This window comes from Mirounga leonina, unplaced genomic scaffold (genome assembly GCF_011800145.1).
Source record: "Mirounga leonina isolate KUSES-001 unplaced genomic scaffold, KU_Mleo_1.0 Mir_126, whole genome shotgun sequence".
Taxonomy (NCBI): Eukaryota; Metazoa; Chordata; class Mammalia; order Carnivora; family Phocidae; genus Mirounga; species Mirounga leonina.
Window position 1 is genome coordinate 19,653,060 of NW_023270314.1, and position 9,723 is coordinate 19,662,782.

Below are 9,723 nucleotides of genomic sequence, written 5' to 3' on the forward strand. Positions count from 1 at the left end.
TGCTATTAGCATGTCTACTTTTCTTTTTTTAAAACAAGATTTATTTATTTGAGAGAGAGAGAAAGCATAAGCTGGGGGAGGAGCAGAGGGAGAGGGAGAGAGAGAATCCCCAAGCAGACTCCCCACTGAGCATGGAGCCCAATGCAGGGCTCCATCCCAGGACCCTGAGACAAAATCAAGAGTTGGCCACTTAACTGACTGAGCTACCCAGGCACCCCAGCATATTCACCTTTCTAAGTTAATCATGTTTGTTTTTAATATTTTTTGTTCAAGTTTAATGAGGTATAATTCACCTTCAGGAAAGTTCATGCTTTTTATGAAAATAGTCTTAATGACTTTTGACAAATGTGTAGTCAATCCACTCCTTATACTCCCAGCCCTTGGCAACAACCAATTTGGGTTTTTGTTTTGTACTTTTTAACTTTCTTTTCCCCTCTCTGTAACTTTCTTTTTCTTTCTCTTAACACTCTATCCCCCTTCATGCATGGTATTTTAGGCTAATTCCAATGTGGAGACATCAGGGCAACCCCTCAGGAAATAGCTCCCTTGCATCTCCTGGAACATCTTACATTCACCTCAGGAGAATTTCTGCTGCTGCAAGACATGACGTGTTAATCCAGCTTCCACATTACCTACTTCCGGGCTTCACCTTCTGCCTTTTCCAATCAGTCGAGCTAGCTCCTTTTTCCTCAGAGTTCACTGCTTTCAGGTTCTCAAAGATTGCCCACTTGAACTGAGTAATCACACAGATGCTCCAGGACTCATGAAACCAAATGAATTTATGTTTCAACTCTAGTAACTCTGAGTATATCACCTACTTTCTCCCTATAAGTTTCAGATTTGAATGGCTTACTGCTTCATTAAATTGTGAGTCCATTTGATGAGAAACACCTTTACAACTAGAACTTGAACTAAAAAGTTATAAACGATAAAAAGCTTATTTTTAGATAACAGAAATTCAAGACTTCATCAAACTATACCTGGATGATTAATACACTTTTCTAAATGATTTCCCTACCTCTAATCTTATTTCCCCTTCAGCATTTCATCCTTAGTAAGAGCATTGGTATTATCAGTATTGTATTAAAGTCTTCCGAGAGAGTGAAGGTTTAAGAACGTGAAGGGTAAAGAGAAACCACATAGGTCACGTTTGGCATTTTAAATGCTATGCAGATTCATTTAAAGTAATGCCTCCGCTCCCCACCTAAAGTAATACAATAACTTTCTTTTGGGGAAGTCTTTTTGAGAAAGAAATACACATATCTAATATTTGCATTTCCAATATAGCAACAATTTGTAATTCATATAACATTTCCCATCAGCCAAAAATAAATATGACAGGAGAGGGTGATTTGGAGATTAGGGGAGTCATATGTTCTTATATCTTTCAGTAGTCTGAGGAAAGAAATTCAAGTATACAATTACTCACCTGATTAAGTAGTAATTCACTTAGTGTTTCAACATGAGAATCAAAGGAGGGCAATCTATAAAGACTACAACCCAGGGTTGGATGAAAATAATTATCTGCTACCTATTTCTTAGAAAACATCTGGTTTTCTTGTTGATATTTAGAACAATAAACAGCTCATAAACCCATTTGTTCTCAGTCCCAATTGATTTAATTTGAATAATTATGTTTAATATTTCTTATTTTCATTTCCTAAATTACAAAAATAATTAGCCTTAATCTTGGGTTTTGATTTATTATTCACTTACAGATGGAAATATTGCAATATTCTGGGTAAGTTTTCAAATAAAGCTGCCCCTACATCTTCCCTATCTGATATTACCTTTTGAATGTTATTTTTATATGCATAAGAATAAATAAGCTACTGGGTAATAATTGACAGCTATTCCTTATTAGTTAAAATCTGAATGGATAATTAGTCACTGTAGCTTGAAGTAAAAATACTTGATTGCAATTATATTTTAAGACACTTCTCTTGTGACTAACTAGGTAAGGCCTCTTCTGTGCTTTTTACCAACCAGATCCATATGTAATCTCAAAGACAGAATCAATAATTCAACAAATACTTACTGAGGTTTTATTATGTCCTGGGAAAATTGAAATAATAGATATTTTATGAGTGCTTACTATTGTCAGGAGCTATATTAAAACTTTTATATACATCATCTCATTTAATCTTTAGAACAAACACAAGAAAAAGATTTTTACTCCATTTTGCAAGTAAGGAGGCAGGCATATAAATTCTAGGGGCTGTGCTCAAGTCACACAGCAAATCAGTAACATCTAGTCTACTCAAGACTGTGTGATTCTAGGATTTGTGCTATTACCCAATAAGCAATAGTGCTATGCTCTTTTAGGTTGTAGGAACAAAAATGAATGAGAAGCCTTGCCTCGGAGAACTTTAGCACCTAGTAGGTAATCTAATTAGAACATTTATATAAATAAATATAACTCATGGTGGCTAGAAATGACTGGCTAGAAGTCCAGATCAAGCTGTATAGCAATTCAGACTAAGGCGGATGAAGCAATTTATTACGGTTGAAGGAATCAAGGATGATTTCTTGTAGAGAGAAAGGTAGGAAAGTATAGTAATTAAAAACATAAATCTCTTTATGGTTTCCATTTCAGTTAGAATATAAAACTATTAATGTGTCTTTTGCAGGAATTGCTAATTCCCTACCTGATATCTACTCCCTCCATTTGCCTTAATAAGAGAACCCCTATTTTATTTGATGAGGTGGCAGTATGCTCAGCTAAAAAACTATACTTTCTAACCCTCCTTGTAACTTAGTGACATCATGTTACTAAATTCCTGCCAATGAAACATAAATGGAAGTTTTTTAGGCTGTCTTTGGTGAAAGCTCCTTAATAGGGTATAGAAAGAAAATAAAAAGCAAAGGATGTATTACTTTGGAATACATTTACCAAATATTTGAAATTTTCATGCAGTAATATATGCATATGATTATTAACATATTACATACAAAGGTATAGCATGGATCTAATAATAACCATATTCCAAAGAAGTTATGGGCTTAAAGATATTTCAAATATCTATAATAACTTACATATAATATAAATAAATCTATGATTTTATTAGAGTCAAAGTTATTGATACAACTATAATTTATGGTTTGAAGACAATGCCAACTTTAGTCAGAGGTTAGTGAAAATTAAGTAAATATTTTTTGAACCAAGTTTGCTGACCCACAAATTCTATCCATGGACCCCATGGGGATTCAAGGACTCTAGGTTTATAATTCCTGCTTTAAAGCATGCTCAATCTATAGCAAAAAGCCATGCAAAGAATACATCCATTCCATAAATATTTATCGTATTTGATAATGATTATTCTGAGCATTGAAGTCTATGAATGGTCTTGAGGAATTTATATTCCGGTAGAGACAGACATGTTAACAAAGTATAAAACCAAATATAAAACTAGGTTGTTATATGCTGGCTTAAAAATTCTCTGTCAAGTGGAAGAATTATGCAGTAGTAGAGAACATTAAGCCGGCAACTATATTATATACTCAGGCTTGCTTTTTAAGAAGGGAATTTGGGCGGTATTATAGAGAACAAAATTATTTGGAGACTGCTGATAAGAATGGTAATGGTGATGATGATAATGATAATGATGATGATGATGACGATGATCTGTGTGTGTGTATAGGAGGAGAAGGTTGGTAATGTTGCTGAAGGAGAAAAAGGAGCTAAGGGAATTTCTCAAGATTTCTAATTAAATTACTACATGCATAATTATACTGTTTGCCAAAATCAGATATGTAATGTAAGAAATTCTGATTCCAAATTTCTGATTTCAGAATTCTGATTCTGAACAGAAAATTTATGTATTCCTTTTCGGAAATGGAAAATTGAGGAATTGGGTGGAAATATCCAGCATGCAATGAGAACAACAGAAATAAGGACTGTGTTTGGAAATCAGTGATATGTAGGTTATGTTAATCACTAGAAAGGATGGAGTTACCAAGGAAAAGAGAGGAAAAATAGAAGAGGCTCAAGGATTGAACCATGGTAAAGATGTACATTTGAGGGATAGCAGAGGAGAAGAAACCCCTTAAATAAGGAATTTTCATGAAAGTAGGAACAGATGGACATTGATTTCTTAAAAGATAAAGAAAAGAAAAATGTTACTTTGACCATTAAAAAAAATTCAACTGAATAAATTTTAAAGATCTCATTGGCTTTATTCAATAATTCATGAATCAGGCAGCATCTAATTCAGCAGATAGAAAGGAACTTCAAGGAGCTGTCTAAAATGAAAGACTTCTCATAGGCAGAGGGAAGCAGGGATAGGAAGTTATACCAGGTGAAATAGAAGTTGGTTATTACAAGGTTACTTTCCTTTGGGAAATGGCAGTGGTCTATCAGACTATTCCTGATTGTCTGGAAAAGATTCCATTTCTGGGAAAACTGAAACCATAATTAAGTCAAGTCTCAGTTTGGTGATGAGGGCTTTGCATAAGTGACTCTATTTTGGACCTGTTGTCTTATTTTTAATAGTTCTTTACTATTCACTCTACTATATCACTCCTTTTTTCATCCTCATGCAACTTTCACACTTTTTATTATAAAGAAGAGTTAATATTATGTATATTTACAATTTTTTCTCATTCTTAAAGAAATGGACAGAAATTCCACACACACTATGTTTTAATTCCATATCTCTATCTCCTAAAGATATGGTATGCAGATTTTCATTGTTCTCTTTTACCATTTTCTCTGCCCATTTTATTTGATGTATTTTACCTTGTTGGCCGGTGTTGAACAGCACATTTATAGTCTGAGATTCTCCCTCCAGTCACTATTTAATCATAAAATATGATTCTTTATTACTCCTCATTAGCATTTACCATTAAAAAATAATATTAATATCATAAATCCTTTTTCTCTAGTTGTTGCTTCTTTACATTTATCCCTCTTATTTTACTTCCCAGTCATTCTTTTTCATAATGGAAGACAAATTAATTTTCTTGGGTGCACTCAGAAGTAGGAATTGCAGGGTCTTTTTCCCACATGCTCCTTATTACAGGAAAGTTAGTATTGACATAAATTAGAAGACTGAGACTTGAGAAACAAAAACAAAGAATCTACTTCCCAGATATGTCAAGTCTTTTAGGACTTCTCCTATGGTATCTTAAGAGTGTTTTAAATGTTCTATTCAAATAAGGTATCAATTTTTTTAAAGATTTTTATTTATTTATTTGACAGAGAGAGACACAGTGAGAGAGGGAACACAAGCAAGGGGAGTGGGAGAGGGAGAAGCAGGCTTCCCGCTGAGCGGGGAGCCCAACACAGGGCTTGATCCCAGGACCCCGGGACCATGACCTGAGCCGAAGGCAAACACTTAATGACTGAGCCACCCAGGCGCCCCAAGGTATCAATTTATATTTTTATATCTATCAACCTCCTTTGAAATATGTCATATAATTTTTTTGTTTCTCTTATTTTCTTAATCTTTATACCATTTCAGCTTTTTTTGTCTAACCATTTGATTTCCAGAGTTTAGCTATTTCCATTAACATTTTTATCTTTTTAAAAATGTGTTGGGCGCCTGGGTGGCTCAGTTGGTTAAGCAACTGCCTTCCGCTCAGGTCATGATCCTGGAGTCCCTGGATCGAGTCCCGCATCAGGCTCCCTGCTCGGCAGGGAGTCTGCTTCTCCCTCTGACCCTCCCCCCTCTCATGAGCTCTCTCTCTCTCTCATTCTGTCTCAAATAAATAAATAAAATCTTTAAAAAAAATAAAATAAATAAAAATGTGATAAAGTTACACACAGAAAAATTATACAAAACATATATGTATACAGTTTCAAATTATTAAAAAGTGAACAGCAATTGAACTACCCAGGTCAAGAGAATTTTGTGAGTTCCCAGAAGTTCCCCAATTGTTCTTTCCTACTCCACACTTCCCTTTCTTGACTTTTATGGAATCACTTCCTTGTTTTGCTGTGTGTAGAAATACACACAGCAAAAATGCATTCCTAAGCACCATAACTTAGTTTTTGCTATTTTAAAACTTCATACAAATTAAATCATACAGAAATAGGTACAGCCACTTTGGAAAACAGTGTGGAGGTTTCTCAAAAAATTAAAAATAGAGCTACCCTATGACCCAGCAATTGCATTACTGTGTATTTACCCCAAAGACACAGATGTAGTGAAAAGAAGGGCCATATGCACCCCAATGTTCATAACAGCAATGTCTGCAATAGCCAAACTGTGGAAAGAGCCGAGATGCCCTTCAACAGATGAATGGATAAAGAAGATGTGGTCCATATATACAATGGAATATTACTCAGCCAACAGAAAGGATGAATACCCAACTTTTACAGCAACATGGATGGGACTGGAGGAGATTATGCTAAGTGAAATAAGTCAAGCAGAGAAAGTCAATTTTCATATGCTTTCACTTATTTGTGGAACATAAGGAATAACACGGAGGACATTAGGAGAAGGAAGGGAAAAATGAACGGAGGGAAATCAGAGGGAGAGATGAACCATGAGAGACTATGGACTCTGAGAAACAAACAGGGTTTTAGAGGGGAGAGGGGTGGGGGAATGGGTTAGCCCAGTGATGGGTATTAAGGAGGGCACGTATTGCATGGAGCACTGGGTGTTATATGAAAGCAATGGATCGTGTATCACTACATCAAAAACTAATGATGTGTTGTATGGTGACTAACATAACATAATAAAATTAAAGAAAAAAATACATGTATTTCTTCCATGTTTGACTTCCATTGCTCTGTACTGCTTTTACAATTTCACCAATGATGTTTCAGTTCTGTTTATTCCTTTTACTTTATTTGATTCCATTGTATGAATGAATTAAAACATATTTATCTATTTTGCTACTGATAAATTTTTAGTTCACTCCTACAATGCTGCTATCCACATACTCATGCTTATTTCCTAGTGTGCCATATGCCCACAATTTCCACAGCTCAATATATAGGAATAGATTTGCTCACCTTAGGCTTTGCATATTTTCAACTTCAGACAATTCTGGGGTGCTTTTTACGAAGTAGTCATATCAGTTTATATTCCTAGGAGCATTGTAGGAATTCCTCTTGCTCCACATTCTTTCTAATGCTTGATGCCATCAGATACTTTTATTATATCCATTTTGGTGCCTGCAGAGTGATAACTCATTATGAATTTGATTTTAATTTCCCTAACTTATAATGAGGTTGTACCTTTTCATGTGTAGGTCAGCCAATTACATATTTTCTTTTGTGAAGTGGCAGTTACTCATCTTTCCTATTTTTCCATTGGGTTGTCGTTTTCTGTTTAAGATTTGTAGGTATTCTTTATATGTGCTGGATATACACCCTTTGTCAATTATATACGCTGTTAAGCATATTCTCCTATTATGTGATTTGCATTTTTACACCCCCAATTGTGTCCTTAATGTAACTGAATTTATAAATCTTATCTTTATTATTATTTTTCTGTCCTGTTTTAGAAATATTTTCCTGTCCTAATATTATGAAGATATTCTTCTTTATTATTTTCTAAAGTCTCTATTGTCATTGTTTTCCCTTCTACATTTAGTTCTAAAAATATTGGCAGTGTGGAGGAGGGTCCTATTTCATTTTTCCACTCAATTGTCTGAGGACCATTTATTGTTGCACTGTTATGCAAAACCACTTTTGTCATATGCCAAGTGTCTATTCATCACCAAGTCTGTTACTAGATCCTCTATCCTACTGATCTATTTCTGTATCTCTAGGTTAATACCACACTATATACTTTTAAATGCCATGAAACATTATTATTATTATTGTTATATCTATTAGTTTACAAGCCAATGTTAATTTAGTTGTTCCACATATTTGGTAGTTTCTGTACTCTGTTTTTTCCCTCATTATTAACTTGTCATATGGTAGAATTTCCTTTAGCATCAGTCGGCTAGTACTGAATTCTTTCATTTTTGGTTTGAGATGACTTTATTTCAGGTCTCATTCTGAAGGAGATTCTTTTAGATAAAAAATGCTTAGTTTCAGCATATTGATAAATTATTCCAGTCTTTTGATTTCCTTTTGTTATTGAGGAGACAGCTGTCAGTCTGTCGCTACTTGTCAGAGTACTGTTGTTACCTCTTTATATTTGAAATATTTTGTATAGTTTTAGAATTGTCTTATGTGTAAGTTGTGGTCTAAATTACACAGTCCGCATTGCATAAAGCCAAAAATCTATCCACTCTTTTCGAAAAAACCATACATGCATTTAAAAATATCCATATGCCATTATTCTCTTCTTTACCAGAAGTATGTAAAAATTCAATTTATATCCCAAAAATTGTTTTCTCCTTTTCTATCATTGAAACAAACAGCAAATTCTTACTGGATTATGCCCATGCCTCCTTTAATCAGTCATAGATACTGATTTGACCCTTAAAATAATTTTATCACCAAAAGACTATGAGTTAGGAAGGACAAATGTGGCTGTCACTTAGAGGTAAAAAGAGGAAAGCACAGAAATAAAAGTTATTTTTCCAAAGTAACCTATAAGTTGATTCTGGGACTAGAGTTCAAATTTTCTAATTCTAGTCTATGAGTTTTATCATCCTTCAAAGGGAGTAGACCTTAGAAAACAAACATTTTGTAAATCATTTATTCAATGTAGAATTTTGACACTTTCCTCTTAAATGACAGTTGGGAAGATGAAGACTGTTTTTAACCAATCCTGAAACAAACCAGGGACTGAACTAATACATTGTCTATTAGTCTATAGTGATTTGTGTTTTATTGTTTGGTGCAGAGACAAAGTAATACCCCATAAGAATTGGAATTTATTAAAATAATTGTAGTTGCTAAGGTATAGTAACTTTTACCAAAATTAACTTAGTAATTATTAAACATATATAGCTATAACCTTTGTTAATACATATTTCATCAGGATTGGATTTTTAAAAATGTGAGTATGAGAAATAGAGGATTAAGAATATGACTTTAAGAAAAGTTGCTATAAATAGTACGTTAAATTTGCTTTATTTGAAAATTCACATCGTCTTTCTCATGCAACTTGCTGACACAAACTGACAACTTTATGAGTATTTCTACTGGAAGGTGTAATTCAATTGGAACTTTTTAAATTAGAGAAACTGAATTTTCTTAAATTGCATCAAATTTCCATGGAAAGTTGTATTATTATTATCTAAAATAAATAAATTGGAACTCCTGAGTGTCAACATGAATCACTTTATAAATGTCTAATAACATCTAGCATGATATTCAAAGTGGTCTAAATGGGTTTTTCATACCCTGGACTCTGTTAATGTCTACTTATTTCCCAGTGAAAATTCTTCAATAAAAGTTCATGTGAAGACAATAATAATGCCCTGCATTGAAAACCTATTGAATTGGATTCCTTTGAAACAATATTCCTATTTCTATAAGCCTGGGACAATTTTAAATCAGTAGTAAATCAGTAGTATATATATATATATATATATATATATAATTTCAATCCATGTTTTCTGGGATACCTGCATATATTTATTTTCAAAATACAATATATGGTAATCATTGATTCTCTTTTGAGAAAACCTATTATATAAAACACAATTTTATGAAAACACTTGTGAAACATTCTAGTATAGTCCTCTTCACAGAGAAATTATTGCGTATTTCACTTAAAAATACTAAAGCAAAGTATGTTAAAATAGAAGTACCAATTATACATTTAAATATTTTCATGTAATTAACTTCTTGACAAGGTAATGAAGAAA